At 35.0% G+C, this 21,722-nt stretch overlaps 2 pseudogenes; both read left to right on the plus strand.

Annotated features, from left to right (window-relative positions):
- Positions 1–729: 729 nt before the first annotated feature.
- Positions 730–7,335, plus strand: LOC130220412 (histone acetyltransferase KAT8-like; annotated as a pseudogene).
- A 9,362-nt stretch (positions 7,336–16,697) lies between these two features.
- Positions 16,698–21,511, plus strand: LOC130220423 (ras-related protein Rab-35-like; annotated as a pseudogene).
- The last annotated feature ends 211 nt before the right edge of the window (positions 21,512–21,722 follow it).

Consider the following 21,722-nt stretch of genomic DNA (forward strand, 5'->3'; position numbering starts at 1 on the left):
CAGGTAAATGAATCAAACTGTATTACAATTATACCATGGTGATTTTCCTCATTCACTAACAAAATAAATAGAAAACATTACTTTAATCATATAAACAATGCATTTTTATGAGTACTTTTATATTTTATAACGAACCTATTATAATAAAACATAAGAATTCCATTTAAGTTTAATGCTGAATACACGAGTCAAGCTGCACCTGCCTTTGCCTGATTTGTTTACTGAGGACTTCTGAATTGTGGTCTATCCATTGAGCAACAGTATGTTCATTATTTATTGTATTTATTTAAATGGATTCATTTACTGCAGTTAATTGAAATACTGAGTTTCTTTTTTTGTAGCTTAAAAATAAAACAAAAATAAAAACAAATGAAATTTTGTTAAATTAGAAATGACAATGTGTATTAAAAGGCTATAACCCCAACCCTCGCCCAAATTTCCCTCTCCTCTCAGATGGGATGGCAGGGGCCAAATCAAAGGTTACCATGGGCCAATTTTGGCCCGCGGGCCTTAGTTTGGGTATCTCTGACCAAGGGTTACAACTGTAGTTAGAGCTGCATTAAAAAAAAACCGCGCATTACGTACACATAGGCATACCATGTACACAAACCCATCCACGTCCAAAATCACACTGCGCATGCGCGAGTTAACGCGGTGCGCAATGTGTTTTCAAATGGACAAAGATGTCTGGCGCAGCTATGTCAATGTCCAACAGTCCGACACCCGAACATGAACAATTCATATGATAACTGCGGTTCAGAGAGCGAATGGACGTTGAAATAGACTCTGGTCACGCTGGAACGGACCGGGAAGATTGGAAACGGGAACTCGAGCAACATGTTCATCAAACGGCAGCGGCGGGAAGAGGGACGAGATGGAGGCCGTGGATCGAGAACAGAGAAGCCACGGGCTCTAGTACTCCGCGCTCCTCGGATGGGAGTGTCGCTTGGCGGCGGCAGAGAGAGGAGGTGTCGGTAGAGATTGGGAGACGGTATCTGTGTCAGCGCACGACAAAACCTGGCGTAAGCTTGTTTGGGAAAGCTTATTAAAAAATAAGTTTCAGAAACATTTATCTTGACACTTTACGATACATTTATATATTACTAACAGCGTGTTGTTATAAGGCATGTGCGGAGTGAGAATGCATAATGTAAACAATAGCTTATGCAACCCTATAATGTAATTACTTTTTCCTAATTTTTAAGTTTGTCTTTTTTTCTCTCAGATTCAGCAGAGGTTATTCAGTCCAGACTGAATGAGCAGGAGGGCAGAGAAGAGTTTATGTCCACTATGTTTGGATGTGAGTGTTGCATCACTAGTCTTATAGGCTGTACAGGTTGTGTAGTTCTTGCAGAATTTACTGAGTACATGCGTTTGGTTTTGTCAATTACAGTCAATAGACGTTTAGATGAGTGGTTGGAAAGGCTCGTTTGGCACTCACAAAGGCCTGTGAAAGATGCTGTGAGGAAGAGTGTGGAGGAAGGTGGAGGAGGAGAACTGTGGACCAGCCAGAGGGAAGATCACACCGAAACCAGAAGAGGAAACACGATGAGATCACCCGTTCAGAAGGTAACTTTAGTTTTGACACTGCAAATTTAATTATGCAATTATTAGGCATAGTTCACCAAAAAAAGTTAAATTATACTCACTATTTACCTACCCTCAAGTTGTCCACACCTTTATGAGTTTCTTTTTCTGCTGAACACTAAAGAAGATATTTGGAAATAAGATGAAAACCAGTACCATGACTTCCATAGTAGGAAAGACAAGACACTACGGAAGTCAGAGGTTACAGGTTACACCTCCTCTTTAAAAAGAAACTCCTAATGGTTTGGAACAAGCAAAAGGGTGAGTAATAATTTCAGTTTTGCATGAACTACCCTTTAACTTGTTCTGTAATTTATTATGTCACTGATACATGTTTACCTTATTTATTCATTTATATGTATGGCGTATTTTAAAGTCTAAAAGTCTTCAGATTTGTAATTAATGTGTAATAAAAGCTTATTTTTCTTTTTCAGACTTATGCAGAGATGGACCCCACTACGGCAGCCTTGGAAGAAGAGCATGAAGCGGTAAGAGGAGCATGTTGCATGCTTACATTGAAAAAATAAATGCAGTATCGCAATGGTTAGGGTTACTAGTGACAGCACAAATGGACATAAAGACAAAACATAAACTACAAACCCCTCTTCCAAAAAAATAAAATTAAACATTAGGAATAAATAAATAATCACTTCAAGTGCCCACTCCCCCAAATATGTTAAACAATTCACAGAAGTACAATTCACAAGTCACAGAAATACCTCTGCTTTATTCTATGCCTTATTTAAATGTCTAATGGCTGCAGGTATGATACTATTTTTGTATCATTTAGTTCTACAGCTTGATACTAAAATCCTGTGACCAGAAGGAAGGAGCTGAAACTCTTGAGTGTAGGGATGAGCAGTGTCACTTAAAAATGAATTTGTAATTCTCTTTTTCTGCCTGGTGTACACAGCCTCCAGATTGGCTAGTGACAACCCAGTCAGCTTACTGGACCACTTAACTATTTGATTTGGTGTGTTTTTATTTACTGATTGTGATGCTTTATTTCATAATTTCCAGATCACAAAAGTAAAATATGTGGACAAAATCCAGATTGGGAACTTTGAGATTGATGCGTGGTACTTTTTCTCCATTCCCTGAGGATTATGGAAAACAGCCCAAGCTTTGGATCTGTGAATACTGCCTGAAGTATATGAGTATGAGAAGACCTTCAGATACCATCTGGTTAGTCCACATCACAGTTGTTGTTGATCCTTTGTAACTTCTATTATTGAACCATAGGGGGTGCTCTATGTCTCAATTTATATAGGGTGCTGCAGGTTCACTTATTGAAGTATAAAGACCAACAATCTTTATGATTCTTTAACAAATATTTATGAAACACAACTTTAAGTCATTGGTGGCTGTAACTACACCACTAGAAGAAAAAAAGAAGAGGATGTTTGGATTTTGTAGACAATAGTTGTTTGACCAGGAAATGTTTATCAACACAGCGTTAGAAGTTATATGTGCAGTTAAAATAGATGCAGCAGAATTAACACAGCTAAAAGTAACTTTATACATAGTAACACAGCTTCAGTGTTACAATTCCAAAAAAATGATTTCTGTTATTAAATGTTATTTTTATTTTGATTTGTGTTTAAAATATGTTGGAAAGTTCAATGTTCATATTAAAATTAAACTTCATGTTTACTGCATCCTCTTGATTTCCATATAACTTTCCCACATACATTATTTAAAGGGGCACCTATGATGAAAATAATTTTTTGTAAGCTGTTTGGACAGAACTCTGTGTAGGTATATTGGGGTTGGATATAAAGACAATACGTCTCATTTTTCAAAACTTCCTGATGTTAAAATGGGATCCAAATCCCTCCCATTTTGAGGCCCAACCACAACAAGACATAGGAGTGTGGTTTCCCCACCCACCGATTTGATTGACAGCTGCGTATTAACATGTCTCAGTAGTAATGCGTATAATCATATTAACAAGACAGGGATGTGCGCAAAGCAACTGGGATTAAAAGCTCACTGTGGACATCATCATCATCAAATGTGATCAAGTGCATTGTTTGTAAGAATTACAGCAATTTTACTGTCTTTACTTCATCACCACAGCCGCATGTCAGTACAATTATAAAAGAAGACGCTTCAATCCCGTTTGTGGAAGTTAAATCAGATTTATTTTGTACATTATCATAACGGATATCCATACAGCATGAATATTAACGTGTATTGTGTCACATTAACAGTGCAAATATTAAATGTGCGCGCGCCATGTGTGTGCGCGTGAACTTTGTTTTTTTTGTGTGACTCATCGTTGCAGAAAGGCTTGAATTAACTCCACAACATAACCATAATCATTGGGAAAGTTCTTACTATAGTATTTCTCACAAATGTTATGTGAGATCTGCTTCCTTCATGTCTGTCACTGTGCTGTTTATCTGATGCAGCAGAGGTGGAGATTAAGGCATACTCTGACAGGCACGTGGGAACGGTGGACGGGGAGAACCAGCATTAAAGCCACAGGCCATAAAAACAGCTACATTGTGTTCAGAGCAGAAATTCCAATATTCTGAAAGGTATACTGTAATAAATAATCGGATGGGTGTTTTGAGCTGAAGCTTTACACACACATTCTGGAGACACAAAAGACTTATATTAAATCTTGAAAAGGGGGTAAAATAGGTGCCTTTAAAGCATTTAAGCACATTTAGTTTGTTTTTTATGTTGGGCTTTAACCAAAAAAAGCTCAATCTGAATTTAGGATTACATCTGGCTTTAGGACTGTAGCACTCTATATTTCAAGGGTTTTTTTTTTTTTTAGATCAGTGCTTTGTCTTTATGATCATAAATATTTTTTGCTGTGATTTTTGTCTTAGAATACATCTGACTTAATAGAGTAAGGTGAACGTTCTTGTTAAATGTATGTTGTCTTTTGTTTTCCTATGTCTTTGTTCCTCTATGGCTCCTGTTTCAGTCACAGTGTCAGTGGCGCCAGCCTTCAGGCAAAGAGATTTATCGCAAAATAATATCTCTGTATACGAGGTTGATGGGAAGGACCATAAGTGAGCCAAATATGCAAGCAGTTAACCTTTATTATGTGCAACAGAAAATCAGTTCATGACCTAAAAACCTAAAAAATTAGAATTAAAGGCAAAATGGAACGTGATCTATTTACACCCGTATTCATGTTTAATTATTGTCTTTCTCTATGTAGATCTACTGTCAGAATCTCTGCTCCTGGCAAAGCTTTTTCTGGAATCACAAAACACTTACTTTGATGTTGAGCCATTCATCTTCTACATCCTCACTGAAGTCAACAAACAGGGAGCGCATATTGTGGGTTACTTCTCTAAGGTAAACTCTATCTTCAATTTGTTTTTGACGTTGTATATTGTATAACTGTAGTGGGCCTAAATGAATAAGCTCTAACGGTATTTTCCATGAACAGGAGAAAGAGTCTCCAGATGGGAACAATGTTGCTTGTATTCTCACCCTTCCTCCTTATCAGCGACGAGGATATGGAAAGTTCTAATTGCATTCAGGTGAGTCTTACATCTTTCACCAACTCTACATCTGATATAAGGCCTTTTCTGGATAGATAACCGTTTCTTGTGTCATGATTTTCTCAGGTTATGAGTGTCTAAGCTGGAGAGTACAGTGGGGTCTCCAGAAAAGCCTTTGTCAGACTTGGGAAAGTTAAGTTATAGGAGTTACTGGTCATGGGTACTACTAGAGATTTTGCGGGACTTCAGAGGGACGCTTTCCATTAAAGACCTCAGGTACACATCCAATCTGAATTTACAAGCACAAGGTCACATGCACTCAAGTATAATCATATACCTGAACAATCAGGGCCTAAAACGAACATATAATCACATCTTCCAGTGGCTCATAGAGCCAGACAGAATCTGCAGACGTTGTTTGCTATTACTGCTGAGAATTTGTAAAAAAATCGCCGGATTTATGCAGAATTATTTTGGCAGTATCGTAATTAAAAATGTAATATATGAAATAAAATATAATACGTTTTTAGCTTTTATTTAATAGTTACAATGCATAACCATCTAGATCAACTTATTTGGTAAACAAAGCAAGTCTATAATATATCTACTAAAAGACAGAAAATATGACTACAAACTGTGTTGTTGATCAATCAAATAAACAGTTTCATATTAGTCCAATTAAAACTGAATAAATATAAATTTACACACATTACACAAGTAAATAAATAGACTCAATGATGGGCTAAAAACCTGTGGAAATCTGTCCACACAGATTCTGTGTGGGCCTACTCATGACCAGTGAATCATACTGGACATCAAAGGGTCATGAATCCCTCATCTAATACTTTTACATCAATTAGACAATGTTAGCACCTAAACATGCTAATTTTGAGCTTTATCCCTTTAAATTTGATCAGTTTTCTTGTCCTAGAAGACACTGCTTCTGAATTATTCAGTCAAACTTTGAGATCGCACAGTAGGCATTCCTGATGGGTTGCGGGTGCATTAATGTTGTCAGAATTACCAACTTTATGAGTCTGTACTGAAATGTCAGCCAATTGACACAGCATTCAAACACTAGCTATGTTTCCATCTAAAGATGTGAATTAACTTTCTGCGCAAAACTAGAATATCACATAAAAGAGGTGCAAATAAAGCAGCCAGCGAGTCAAGAGAACAAAATCGTCACTTCCTGATTATATGGCATCAAATATCAACAGTAAAGAGAAGCTGCGTGAATCTTTCCTTTTTTAATAAATGACTTGCGCCTCAGAAGACGATGCTGATACACAATGAATGAGTGGTAGTGTTTGAAGGCATCAGATGCGGAGCACAGATGCTCATGACATGAGTTTTACAGGGTGTTGAACCTACTGGGGTGTCCATTTACACACATTTTTATCATCACATGATCTTTAATAACAAAGTCACCTGATTTTTATAATGCGCATACAGGAATTTGTTTGGTAAAAGTTTCCATCGTAGTTTATGTGCATCTTTCTTATTGAATAAAAAGTTTATCCTACTCATTATGCGCATTTTCAAACTTATGCTCATCTTAATGTGTTTTCATCAACTGATTTATTTTATTTTTTTATTTTTTTTAATGCGCATATTCAAAATGAGCATAAAGTAGTTGTATGGAAACATAGCTACTGATAGACACTACTTTCAAACTCTTTACTGCCTGAGGATCAAGTGCATTTAAAAAAATGAAGTAGACTTTACCTGAAGAGGGGGTTTCATGACCCTTTAATATATTTTTTACACTTCTTGTTTTGTATACATGCTTACACTGTTTTACTTGCATTGGTGAGTGTTTATTTTAGACCATCGTTAAGGTTTTGTTAAGCATTGCCAACTAATGCATAATGCAATCACCCACAGTCAGATGACGAGCATCACTCAGAGTGACATCATCAGCACACTACAGTCTCTGAACATGGTCAAGTACTGGAAAGTCAGCATGTCATCTGTGTCACTCCCAAACTCGTAGAGGAACATCTGAAAAGTGCCCAGTATAAGAAAACCTCCAATAACAGGTAACATCTGACAAACAAATGCTGAACTGTACTCCTTTTTTTTGCTCAAAGTTTTATCGTTTAACTTTTTTAACTTTCTACAGTGGACACACATTGTTTGAAATGGGCACCTCCAAAACACAAGCAGGCCAAGTTCTCCAAAAAATAAGGAATATGAACGGTAAAGAGGAGAGTACGACTACCACTTCACCCCTGATGTTTTTCACACCTAAATGTCATGTAGAAATACTTTCTCCAAGAGGAAATGTCTACTATTGTACATTCGCATTGTATTGAGTCTGTTATTTTTTATAAATAAATGAATAGTAATATTCACAACTTTGTTCATTGTCTTTGTTTTATCATTGTGGTACTTTTGTTATCCTTGTTTGTAAAGGCCATTTCACTGCACCGACCAACGACAACAAACAAGTCCTGTCAGATTTTGCTGGATCAGAGTGTAATCTTTGTCACCGTCTTTTGCCATTGGTTAATTTATTTTTACTAAACTAAACCTATTCAATTGTGGAACGTCCTGAGCAGTGTGATTATGATTTTCCAACAAACTGGCATAAAACTTTACATAAAACTACTTTTTAGCCATAGGAAGTATTAATTAATTACTGTATTATTGTGTGGGCAGTTGTGGACAATATCTTTTCAATTACATTCTACATCCAATGGGCCACTTGTTTGTTGGTGTTGGCATTTGTCTGAGCAGTTTGAATGGCCTCAAAGTAGTTTAATATTAGACCAACCTTCCGTCGTGTCCATGTGACAATGTTAAAAAGAAAAAGTTGCAAGTCAAGAAACATTTTGCTGAATTATTCATTAGGCAGTACAGAATTACCTATTGCACATGCAGCACCTGTCTGGCTTTTAGCTGAAAGCCGATCCCTATATACACTAGTGAGAATATATACATAAGATTAAGAGGGTCAAATGGAAAAAGAATGGCCCTTCAGCTTAAGCAACAATAACTTGGTAACCAATACTGAGGAACTGATAAGATCTAATAGGGCTTTTGAGTATTTTAGAGACAGTTTTGCTATAAGTATGAAGTTTAAAACATAGGTGCTTTGAAAAAACAATGGTGAAAATGGTAGTTTGCTGTAAGTAAAATATAATTTTGTTTACTTTGTTAAAACCCAAATTATTTGTTTTAAATCTATAATGATTCTGACAAAATGTTTAGAACTTGTTTTAATAGACCTATTGATTATTTTAGTAATTGATGTGTGGAGCACAATACTTATTAATTGTGTAAAATATTAATATCTCTTAAATTGGAATATTGTTTGCGTTAATCCTTAAAAATAACCCTAGTCTAACTGATAAGTACAGCCGGAGTTTAGCTCTCCCCCGGTTTGAGAATCTTTGTCCGGAGAACACGGGCTCATTATTTAGGAGGAGGAGATTGGGAGCGCGCGTCGTGATTGGACATTGGGAACAGGTACAGGTACTTTCATATATTCTCTGCTTAATGAACATTTCTGTGCTTTAGCTCGGTGATCAATTCCTCTGTTGAAATTATATCGTGTTTATTAATCAAAACGGACGGAAAGGTAAACTTGGAGAGATACGAATATGTAGCATCACAAATCTTGGCGCAGTCGGTCTTCGGAGATTTGGGTTCAAATGGTTTTCTTGTGCTTAAAAGTAAACGGAGCTCGCTGACTTTTATTGTTCGAGTAGACGGAATATTCTTGAATTATAGCATCTTTGACATTACAGGTAAGTTGAATTTTGGTTGAATTACCAAGAACAATTAATAGTTTCTTCTTTAAAACGTGAAGGTGATTATTTACAGATATTCGGACTGAACACAATGACTGATTCATGTCTACTGCTGCTCTTCTTGATGGCGACAGGTTAATTGCATTGATGGTTAAAACTTGATGTTTGATTCATCATTGATTAAATTCCTAATTTGACTTTCCTCTTGTCTTAAAATGTACAGGATTGTCACGTGTCTGGCACAAGGTAATTATTTTAATCTTATGGGTCAGTTACAGATTTGCAATGTTCTTTCAATTTGATATTTCGACTGAAATATGTCAACAATGAGCTTAAGATATTTACATATTTTAAACACTGAAATACCGCGACTAAATATATATAGTTTTAAATATTTAAAGATAAACTGTAGACTATGTGAGTTTTTCTGTTTTACTGCACCTACATTATTACTGTCATTTATCACTTGACCATAAAATTGGAGAATTGTCCATCCTGCACTCATTTTCCTCAGTTCATATTAATATATTTCAAAATCAGTTCATTCACTGCTTTTTTAAATTTAATAATTAATATAAATAAATGCGAAAAATAACATTACATATAGATTTGGAACACTTGTATTAAAATCCAAAATTATTTACATTTTCATGACATCAAATATTTTACCTGTGAACTGCCAATCCTGTTAAAAAAGTAGGTTATATTTAGTTTAATGTTTATAATAATAATATTAATGCATAAGATCTTGGTAGAACATCTATCTATCTATCTATCTTGATATCTTGTTATCTAAAAGAAGATGTCTGCAAAATTGTTGCAAGCAATTTGTTGAATAAAGAAATTTAATTTAGTAATGTTCAACTTAATTAGTTGACTTACCTAATTGTTTAAATTTAGCCCAAATAATTTGTTTACAGCCACTTAACTTAAAAAGTTAATAAAGTTAGTAAAGGAATCATCGTTGAATATTTTTTTCTTTGACTGTAAATCTTCTGACACCCTCCTTGCAGCTTTACAGTTCATTTAAATAATATATTAAATTCAAAATTCATTCAAAATTCAAATCAATAAATTCAAAATTGTAAAACATGTAAATAAAGTAAACAGTGTTCATCAATTATATTTGAATATAGTGAAAAGGAGAATGATGAACCTTAAAAATCTCCTCTTTTGTAACCTTACCCACAACACTTTCCCGTGCGCCTCATTTTTCCTGCTCCTGTTGTGTAGCTTCTTATTAGTACAGTGAGAAGATGTAATGATACTCTAGGGAAGTTATAGGGTAGGTGTGATCATGTAAGAAAATCCCTACAGTTTATTTGCACTAAATCTCCTCTGACCTGCTGATGTAAGTGTGCGGCAGGCCTCCGCTAGGGAAACGCATTGTTGGGAGTTGAAGCGTCACCAGGATCGTGGCCTTGGCAAGTGGATATTCAGATGGGATCCAATGGACATGTCTGCGGTGGATCTATCATTGCTAAAAATTGGGTCCTTTCTGCTGCGCATTGCTTTCCTAAGTACGTTTTACCTAGTGGTGAAGTATCTTTTTTTATCAGAATATTTTTGTTAGGAAACTTTTTAAATTTACGCTAATATGTTTTTAAACAAACTTTTGGACATACCCACTTCATTTGAGAATAACTTTTTTATTTGGGCAGAGCAGGTCACAAGTTAACAACTCACTGATTTAACTGATCTGGTCAAAGTGAGTCTTCTTGATGCTGGGGAACAGAGACTAGTGTTTTAGAAACTTTTTAATACTTGGAGAAAATCCTCCTACATGTTCTCTTTGTAAATGCACTTTAACTATGAAGCAGGTTTTATTTGATAACTTCAGCTTTGATTCATTGAGGACTCAATTTTATTCAGTTCATTGTTTTGAAGAGATTTTTAACACTGTTAAATCAAATTCGTTTTAGGGTTTTTGGCCAAAAAAAAAGTTTTTAAAAACCTGATGCACTGTAAAAATGCTGGGTCAGTTTGTGTTGGGACAACATGAAGGAATAATTTAAGTTATTCATTCATTTATTCATTTGCATTTCGGCTTAGTCCCTTTATTCATCTGACCTCGCCACAGCGGAATGAACTGCCAGCTTATCCAGCATATGTTTTACGCACGGATGCCTTCCAGCTGCAACATCTCTGGGAAACACCCATACACTCTTGCATTCAAACACATACACTACAGATAATTTAGCTTAGCCAATTCACCTATAGCGCATGTCTACCCAGAGGAACCCACGCAAACATGCCACAGAATGGCAACTGACCCAGCTGAGGTTCGAACCAGCATCTTCCTTGGTGTGAGTGACAGTGCTACCCACTGCGCCACTGTGTCGCCCTTAATTTAACTTCTTAGTTTTTACAAATTTGAGTGTATTGAACGTAAACCAATTAAGTTGTCCTCCCAAAAAACTCAAGAATTTAGTTGTTTCAGCTCAAATTAAATAAGTAATTTGAACAAACAGCAAATGTAATTATTGAGTGTATATTATACTGCAGTTCATGTTTTCTTACCCAAAACAAAGCCTTAGGGCATGGCGTTAAACACAAACAAGCTAACTTCCTGATGCTGTAGCACAATAGTTTAGTATGGAGCTGCATAGCATTGTTCTTAAAATGTTTTTTGTTAAAAGTTTATAATTTCGTATATGGGATGTTTATTTTAGTCAGCAGACATTTATAGTGCTTATTACTTTTGAAATATACTTGTCTGTAGATTTGTATTTTGGTATTTTGACCTGGATTATCCTCATCCCATACTTATTAGTGGCATTGTTATCAGTGTATAGCACGTTTAGGAAGTAAAATTATAAATGTTCTTTGTAAAATGGATAAACATTCATCACAAATTACATTTACTTTAATACATAAAAGAACACAAACAAGTACTTTTGTATACTTGACTTTTACGTATTTAAACTGGATTGATACTCCACTGAAAAAAATCTGGGTTCCACAATCGCTTTTTCGGACAACATGAAGGAATAAGTTGACTAGTTCTAATGAATTTAAGTGTATTGAACATGAAACAATTGTGTTGTTTCAGCTCAAATTAAAGAAGTAGTTTGAATAAAAAGGGCAATGTAATTATAAAGTATATACACTGTAAAAAATGCAGGATTCCACACAACATCATGTTCTCTCAACGCAAATCGATTGAGTTAACTTCATTGTTTTTTACAATGTAAGTGGATTGAACATAAAAGAATGAAGCTGTCCCAAAAAACCCTCGAGATTAAGTGATTCAGATCATTCTAAATAAGTAGTTTGAGCAAGTGGCAGAAATCAATATTAGAGTGTATATTATATAACCACAGAACACGTTTTCTTACCATTAACATACCTTTAGAAGCTAGCGTGGTGTTAAACACACACAAACAAACTTCCCGATGCTGTAGCACAAAATAATGTAGTTTAGATTAACAATGCTTTTATTTTAGTTGTTCAAATATATCCTTTTGTAAATTGTGTTTAATTTGTCTGCACACATTTAGTGTTATTACGTTTTGATATGTACTTATCTGTAGATTTGTATTTGACCTGGATTATCCTTCTTATACTGCTTATCATTAGTATTGTTAGTGTGTGGCAGGTATGGGAAAAAAGCGTACAATGAATAAAAGCGTACAATGTAAAATTAATAAACATTAATCAATAATTATGTTTTATTTTAATACATAAAAGTTATAAACAAGTACTTTGGCTTTTAAGTACTTAATACTTTTACTGGAGAGATAATCTGTTCATTTTTTATACTCAAGTGCTTGATTTGGCATCTTGTCCACTGTTATTACCATATTATTAATGCTGGTGTCGACTATGCGGACGTTAATGCTCTCTGTCTCCTACCCTCAGCCCTCAGAAGTGTCTGCGTACACTCTGTACATGGACGTCATCTGCTCAATGGCTATAACCAGTTTGAGAAGGTCAGTCACGTGCAGCGAGTGGTCATTCCTGAAGGATACTCAGACCCTCAGGGCGGCAGAGATGTAGCGTTGGTGCAGCTGCGCTCTCCGGTCTCCTGGACAGACAGGATTCAGCCCGTGTGTCTGCCGTTTGCTGGTTTCCAGTTCAACAGTGGGACCTTGTGCTACGTGACAGGCTGGGGACACAAACAGGAGGGTGGTACGTGTATTGAGAGAGACTAACAAAATAACTGGCTTTCTTAGAAGTGTTGGCTGGATTTATTACTATTTTTTTTGTGTAATATAATTTGTAAGTCACTCTGGATAAAATCTCTGATATGAAGTGAATAATATGTTATTAATAATCACATGACAAATATGTAATAGCAGTGAGTAGTGAATGCAATTGAGAGGGAATAAAATGAAAGTTGAATTGCAAGAGGGAAGTGGATGGCATATTTACCTAAGGTTTTATATATATATATATACAGTTGAAGTCAGAATTATTAGCTCCCTGAATTATTAGCCCCTGTTTATTTTTTTCCTCAATTTCTGTTTAACAGTGAGATTTTTTTTAGCAAACTTCTAAACATGAAAGTTTTAATAACTCATCTCTAATAACTGATTTATTTATCTTTGCCATGATACAGTAAATAATATTTGACTAGACATTTTTCAAGACACTTTGTTACAGCTTAAAGTGACATTTAAAGGCTTAACTAGGTTAATTAGGTAACTAGGCAGGTTAGGGTAATTAGGCAAGTTATGTGTATAATGATTGTTTGATCTGTATATTATCGGGAAAAAATTAGCTAAAGGCTAATAATTTTGACCTTAAAATGTTATATATATATATATATATATATATATATATTATATATATATATATATATATATATTAGGGCTGCACAATATTGGAAAAACTCAGTATTGCGATATGAATACAACTTCAGCGGATAACTTCTCTCTCTGTTTGAAAATAATTTATAATGTTAGATTGATTGGGATGATTGTGCAGTGGGAAAGCATCTCCATAAAATCTAATAAACAATGTATACATTTTTTGAGGTCCCCCAACACATTTTCGATGTGGTCTGTGCTATTTGCTGTGCATTTCTGTATTTGCATGTGTTGTGAGTATTTTCATGCATAATTACGATCAAGAAAAAGAAAATTGTTTTATCGTTTCCCGAGTATAACAGTATCTAAGTACAGTAACTGAATGATAAAAATAAAAATAATTAATTTAAATTTATCTTTAAATCGTTAAGTTACGAATGGTACAATTTATTATGCCTGAATGCTTTTAAGGTCATTACACACACAGGCATCAAAACACATGCAAATGATGACTTATAATCAGACTCAGCAGCATGTATGCTCGTGATGACTATTGTGAATGATCACATTGTGATATCAATGCTGAAACAATATTGTGCAGCCATAATATATATATATATATATATATATATATATATATATATATATATATATATATATATATATATATATACTTGGTTTAATATTCATATATATATATACATTTGTTCGTTTATCAGGAGCGTCTCACCAGCGATGTGGCAGTACAATTCACCATAAATCATACTATGAAAAGCAAAATTAAATCACTAAAATAATAGCAATATAAAACAATCAAATTATCCTAATAAGTAGTTAATCACTATTTTTCATAAGTTATGTAATTATAAATAAAATTCTTATAATGCTGATTTAAAATTTCTATTCTTCATTATTTATATAAGGATGTTGCTCACTAAGATTAAAGGTGTGAATTCATTAATAATATGTAAAAGTTAACTTTTCTTTTCTTAATTAAAGAAATCAAATCCAAAGGTATTATTCACCAAATTAACTTCCAGAAACATGAATTTTAACTTTTCTCATGGTCAAAATTTTGCCACAAAACCTTTCATTCTTTCTTTTTTCAATTTGTGACTGTTAAGTACTTTAGCATGTAAACACTGAGCAGAGTCGTGATATAGCACACATAATGCATTTTACATGAATTAAATAAAGAAATATTAATATAAACGTATTTCAAAATGTACACAAATTGTTTATAGTTCAGACATCTGTAACTGCTTATTGATTTTATTTACATTATTAGTTTTTTTAAGTGGATAAAAGTGTGCCAAATGCATAAATATAAATATTCTCAGAGAGCAAATTAAATATGACAACATATATATCAGAGAGCAATAAATATGACCACTTTTTAATTTTTTTACTGTTTTGCAGTGACAAAAAAGTTTCCTTTTGTCTTTTAACCCTTTAATGCCTGCTCTACCAAGTGGTTTACCATATTTTGACTTGTTTTAAATAATGACTGTTAAAGTCATTTAAGAATGACACAGCGTTGTTGGTTTATAATGAAAATTAATCAAACATAATCCTGTTGCACTACTACACTTGATGTAGATTTTACTGTAACAAAAAACAAAACAAGAAAGCATGTTAAACGAGAATGTGAAATAAAAATAAAATGACATACTTCAAAAATAAAGATGATTTAGTGTTCAAAAATGTTTTACAGTCGATTATGATAAGCTTTTAGATCAGATTATGTACAGCGTGAAGAGGATCTGCGTCTAGATTAAAAAATTATTATTTGTTGTTATTTTGGCTTGTTTTGACAGTAAATCTGTTCGAAGTACTTGCTTAGACCACTGAATAGTTTCACTTTTATATTTGTTTTAGTACAAGAATTTGTTCGGCTGTGTTGGCACCAACAATTATTTTTCTCAGATTTTCTGGTAAGCGGACATAAGCTTAGGTGTGTCAGTTTCACTTCACTTCCACCTTTTTTGTAAAAAGCGATCACATGTGCCCAGAGCGTTCCTGTTTAACCCTTGCACTTCATTTTAGACCAAAATCCAAACTATTTGTATTAAGTATTTAATGAGAAACTTGTGCCCTCCTCGCAACAGCAGTTTAGAGGAAAACGCGTCCCTTCCTGTTTTCATGGAACATTTTTGGCAGTTTACCGACTATCTAGCTTTGTCTTGACTCAGCAGCTAGCTTTATATGCCATTTTAATGATTCTGTCCACTGTTTTGGTTTCAGCTGTGTGTGCACACCTATCCGGCCTGAAGCGTAAAGCTGGTGCCTGTGGTTTTGAACTGTCTGAGCGGGTGTCATTTCTCTGTCAGACTGCGAGAAGCTAAATTTAGTCCCACAGCTGCTGTTCTGGGTAAAGGGGGAGAGTATTAATACTTGAACAAGATGCAAAAGTAATACTGACTTTCTTTTATTTTATTTTTTCTAGAATTTGGGTTTCAAGGGGACCCACAGGTACTTACCTCACTTCCGGCTGAATCTGCATTCCTGCAGTGTCTTGGAATATCCGTGATCTTTCAAAGGGAGGGAAGCTACCAGCCCCTGCATGCATGCATCGGTTTAATAGGCGGAATGGGATTGTTGTGACGAGATGCCATTCATATCTGGATGATCGAGATTTGGGACCAAACAGCTTGGATCTCATACAAACTGTCCTGTTTTCCGTGTGAACTGGTTCCTGACATACTCAAAACCTGTTATATGAGCCCCATCAACGATTTAAAGAAACACCCGCTTTGAGATCTGAGTAATTTGAGACTTAACCACAACAAAGTGGTAATGTGTTTGCACTTGTGGGTGAGGTGGCAAAGAGTAAATTCCACATAGATTTTAACTGTGAGCCCTAATAAGAAATGGAAAAATAACTGGAGATGTAAAGTCTGTTTTAAGATAAACTAGGAAAATTGCACTGATTCATTAATGGAAATACACTGAAATCAAACTGGTGAATCATTTTACGCTTGAACTCGGATGGAAAACTGGATACACAATCACATAATGCTTGCAGTTGTTTGTTCAAAGCCATCTGCCCTAAACTTCCTAATGCTTTAAGACACTTGATAAGTGACAGAAGTTGAAAGTTCGTTTCATGAGGATACATTTTAAAGGGAAGAATGGCAGGAAAAGACTACCATCATCTCTTCAAGCTGCTCATCATTGGGACTCAAGTCAGTAACTTATTTTTCACACTTGCCTGTTCAGCCTTTTTATAAGTGAATGAATTAAGTCACGATCTCAAGAGTGAATCCCTAGTACTTGCCATTAAATAAGTAATTACGCCCAATAATTTTTCCAGCATCATGTCCACTAGGAAGATGCTTGAGATTACATTTACTGGAACACGGTTGTGCAATTGCACAAGTTAACTGCAAACTGGAAAGCTGAAATGAAACTACTATGTGCAAATATGTTGTCCTTGCCCCTTTATGAATTGAGTCATTTGCTCAGTCCATGTATATGGATTTGGGTGAGATTCAAACTGTAATGAACTTTCTTAGGGGCATTATTTGGTCTGTGAAGGTTCTAACATTATCGTTTCACTAATTTGTCTTGTGCTCTATTGTTAGTTTCACATCAAAAACGTATGATTCAAGAATAATGTTCAATTACTATAAACCTAGTCTCAGATAAACTTTCAGATTCACGGAAAAAGGTCTGTTTTTTCTAGCAGCTTTCACTGGCCAAAGACCACCCAATTCCATGTAATTAAAAAGTATTATGGAAAGAAAGTGTAAAGTAAATGTTGTTGCAACAACAAACCGGTCTGTTTTGGAGAGAAAAAAAAGCATTTAGTTGGTCATAAGCAGTTAATTACAGTTTTTAACAATAACAACCTCCATGCTAGTCTGCAATCATCCAATCAGATGTCAACGTTGACATTTCTGAAGTGTTTCTAGCTCTGTGTTCCTTTTGACATCTGAGGTTTCAAGAGTTCACAGTATGATGTGCTTGATGCTAATAGCAGGTCTGACATGCTGTCCTGGGAGAGATCACTGAGCTTGGAGATAATTGAGCCCAGGGCTCCTGCCTGGTCAATAAGCATATAAGGGGTCAGAGATCAGGTAGGTCTCGAGAGCTCCCACTAGTAAAGGGAGGAGATGGGGTGAAAGGGAGATTATTCCAAAACAAAGATAAGGTAGCAGGGAGAAAATGGTGTATTTATTGGAAGCTTGAATCAATCTGATTGGATTATTGCTGATTACTGATGAGAGATCAGCCGTGATCAATCATATCACATGCTCCTCTCAAATCTAGTATGTAAAACTTCACTTAGTATACTATACATTTTTTTCCACTCATTTATCTTCATATGAACAGATCAGTAATCTGAGATGTCATGATCTGCTATGTGTACTTCCACTTTCAGATCGTAGCGTTGTTGGATGCTATCTCAGATTTCATCATTTGTGTAATGTAACTGAAGGGTTAACCACAGCTGCCACATTTAGACTGTTGTGGCTGCTGACATGCTGTATTGGGCATCTTTACCAGCGTTGTGTTATGATGCAGTTGGATGTTTTTAGATTTGTTAGTGCTATTGTTCTTGTTTAATTGAATTTAAATCACATTTTTATGTATTATTTCTTTAAATGTTTATATAAACATCTGTCTGATTGTTACTATGATCTTGTCATACTTTTGTTTTTAATAAGCAGTGTGGAATTACAGCAGAGCATTTAATAATGTTTCTTTGGCTCTTCCAGATGTGGGAAAAAGCATTTGCTCCTACGATTTGCAGACAACTCATTTTCTGGTGAGTCTACTTGGCGGACTTAGACTGTGTTTTTTTTTTTTTTTTCTGTGAAACGATAGAAAGTGAGGCAAAGAGCCTGTAAATACATGATCTAATTTATTGTGCTCATGGAGGCACATTGAGAGTTTTGTATGTTTGCTTAAAAGTTAAGTAGTGTTATATGAAATATTATAACTATACGTAATAAACTACACGTAATAATGTTCTTGTGATTTTTCACAGGGAGTTACATAACCACTATTGGAGTTGACTTCAAGATCCGCACTGTAGAGATTGACGGAGAAAGAGTTAAACTCCAGATCTGGGACACTGCGGGGCAGGAAAGGTTCAGAACCATCACCTCAACGTAAGAGACTTTGGATTATTAAAGACTTTTAAAAATGTGTTCACGTAAAAAAAAAAAAAAGAACATTCTGTTATTAATTCACCATCATGTTGTTGTGATCCCCTGAGACCTTCTTTCATCTTCATTCATTCATTTACTTTTCGGCTTAGTCCCTTTTATTAATCAGGGTCGCCACAGCAGAATGAACCGCCAACTTATCCACCATATGTTTTACGTGGTGGATGGAAACACTGGGAAACACCCATACACACTCTTTCATACCCACACTACAGCCAATTTAGCTTATCAAATTCATCTATAGCGCATATCTTTGGACTGTGGGAGAAAACCAAAGCACCCAGAGGAATCTCACACAACACAGGGAGAACATGCAAACTCCACACAGAAATGCCAACTGACCCAGCTGGGGCTAAAACCAGCGACCTTCTTGCTGTAAGGCCAATGTGCTACCCACTGAGCCACCATGCATCTTCATAACACAAATTAATATAATTAGGTCTCTGGGATTTAACCGACATGAGTGTGTTTAATGATGTAATTATAATTTTTTGGGTGAACTAGTCCTTTAGCTGTGTTTAACTGTCTGATCTCTTCTGGTGTCCTCCTCGTGTGTTTGCTGTACTTTTCTAGGTATTACAGAAACACTCATGGTGTCATCATTGTTTACGATGTCACAAACCCTGAATCATTTGTCAATGTGAAAAGATGGCTAAATGAGATCTCGCAAAACTGTGACAATGTCTGCAAAATATTAGGTTAGTTGATACACAGCACTTTGTTTTACCTGCTTTAGCTCTCCCAGTAATGTGATGAGACATTTTTTGGTCATATTTAATGAATTTGTTGTATCAACAGACAGTATTTAATATTCTTCTTCATCTTGATCTCTAACAGTGGGAAACAAGAATGATGATCCTTCAAAAAAACTTGTGGACACCCAGGATGCTATGCGCTTCGGAGAGACCGTTGGCGTGAGGTTGTTTGAAACTAGTGCTAAAGAGAATATCAATGTAGAAGAGGTACAGTTTCATTCGTAAATTCATTTAACTTTTTCAATAATACTTTAAAAAATATATATTTTAATAAAGTCCTGTGTTTAAATTTTAATCATAAAAGCTCTAATTCATTTAATTTTTGCAACATTTAAAGTGCTCCTACTATGTTATTTTTAAGGTTTCTTCTACAATTGGTCCAAAGTCAAAAAACATTTCAATATCCTCATAATATTCATTGCAGCATCACCTTTTTTCTCAAAGTTTCTGAAATTATTCATTCAAGGATCTGGCCTCTTATAAACTCCTCCTTTCCAAGAGTCTACCCTACTGTGATTGGTCAAATGTTGCAGTGTGCTGTGATTGGTCTGCTACTTTTGTGATCTGTCTACCACTTAGACCACAGGTCCACCAAAGCATTTTTTTTTCTTCTGTTGTTGTCAGTGGAAGGGTCACATTTTTGCCAGAGGCGTAGCAAGAGCGTTCTGGAATTTTTTACAAATTATTACAGTATTCTCAGAGTTTTTGGAACAGTGCTGCTGTTTTGGCTGGCAAAAAAGCTTTGGTGGACATGTGCTCTTACAGCACGTTTCAAAAACGTAACATTACCATATTCAGATTTCAGCTTCCTCAGCAGTTTGTTTTACCTTGTCAGTTTTTGTATAAATGCTTGTACTTTTGTAGAATGATTTTGCTTTTCGCAACATGTCAGAACAAATCAAACTGCAAACTTCCATGTCTCAACTACCAATTCTCAGGTCTTGCATACTACCAATCAAGTTTATAGACTCAATTATAAAAATTTGTTTACTTGATGCTAACAAATCTCTGTAAGAGTTACTGACAACTCGTTTCAGGCTCGTCAGAATCTGTAACTTCTTATGAGGAACAATAACTGAATTTATTACTTTAATAATTGACAGATTTTTAACATTCACAAATGGCAATATTACACATTAAATACATGAATAATAAATTCAAAATGTATGAAAGGGGCACTTTTAGTTTAAACTCAAATAAATAAAAATCTATATATTTTTAATGGAATATATTCTACATATTAGGGCTGGGCGATATGGCAAAATGCAATCTTAATAATTATTTTCCATATTGAATGATTACGATATATATTTCAATATATGTTAATTATGCTTCCAGATTTAAAAGAGCACTCCAATAATGACTGAAGCCACAAAAATTAGGGGGTCCTCTTAATAGCACAACATATTTTCTGCCAAAAAATCTCTAATATCAACACACTTCTAGATTTCTGGTGTGTTATTGGCTCTTGGATCAATATAGAGTGAAAAAAGTCCAGAGCTTATCATTGTTATTGACATAAATTTTATTGTGATTTGATATATCCCTTATTGGCCCAGCTCTACTACACATACATAAGTTTTAAGGCTAATCAAAATATACACGTTGCCTTTGTCCACTTTTAAGTATTCATAATGTCTGTGATTTTGTATTGGTTTTCAGATGTTCATGGCTTTCACCCACATGGTTCTTCGGGCCAAGAAACAGAGCCAGATCGAGCAGAAAGAGAGAGGGAGAGAGGAAAGGACACTGTCCATATCACTTCCACAGGGACAGGGAGAGGAGGAAGAAAGGGAAGAAATGCTGTTAAAGCAGACGTGTTGGAGGAAATGGAATTATGGACAAATGGATCACCTTTGCAAGTTTTCAGCTCAGAAATGTGACTGTTATTATGTTAACACTGCAATTTAGATGAAGCCAAGAGGAATTAAAATAATTTGCTATTATGTGCCGAATATCAGCATTTGTTTACATGTTTATTAGTGTTTTGTGTGTGTGTGTGTGCGTATTTTTTTTTTTTTAACAAAAGGTGATTTGATTGGCATGGATTTACACTGGCATCAAAAAGCCTGGTCCAGCAAACACGCTACACGCAGCTGTCTGATGTGTTCCACTGTTATCAAGATTTTTAATGATGGATTAAAATGACTTTATCATTAATGTGTGCAAATAATAAATTAGCAATAAAATTTGATTTAAAATGTCCAACTGAGACATCCTTTCATTT

The sequence above is a fragment of the Danio aesculapii genome, chromosome 3, assembly GCF_903798145.1.
Source record: "Danio aesculapii chromosome 3, fDanAes4.1, whole genome shotgun sequence".
In the NCBI taxonomy this organism is placed as follows: domain Eukaryota; kingdom Metazoa; phylum Chordata; class Actinopteri; order Cypriniformes; family Danionidae; genus Danio; species Danio aesculapii.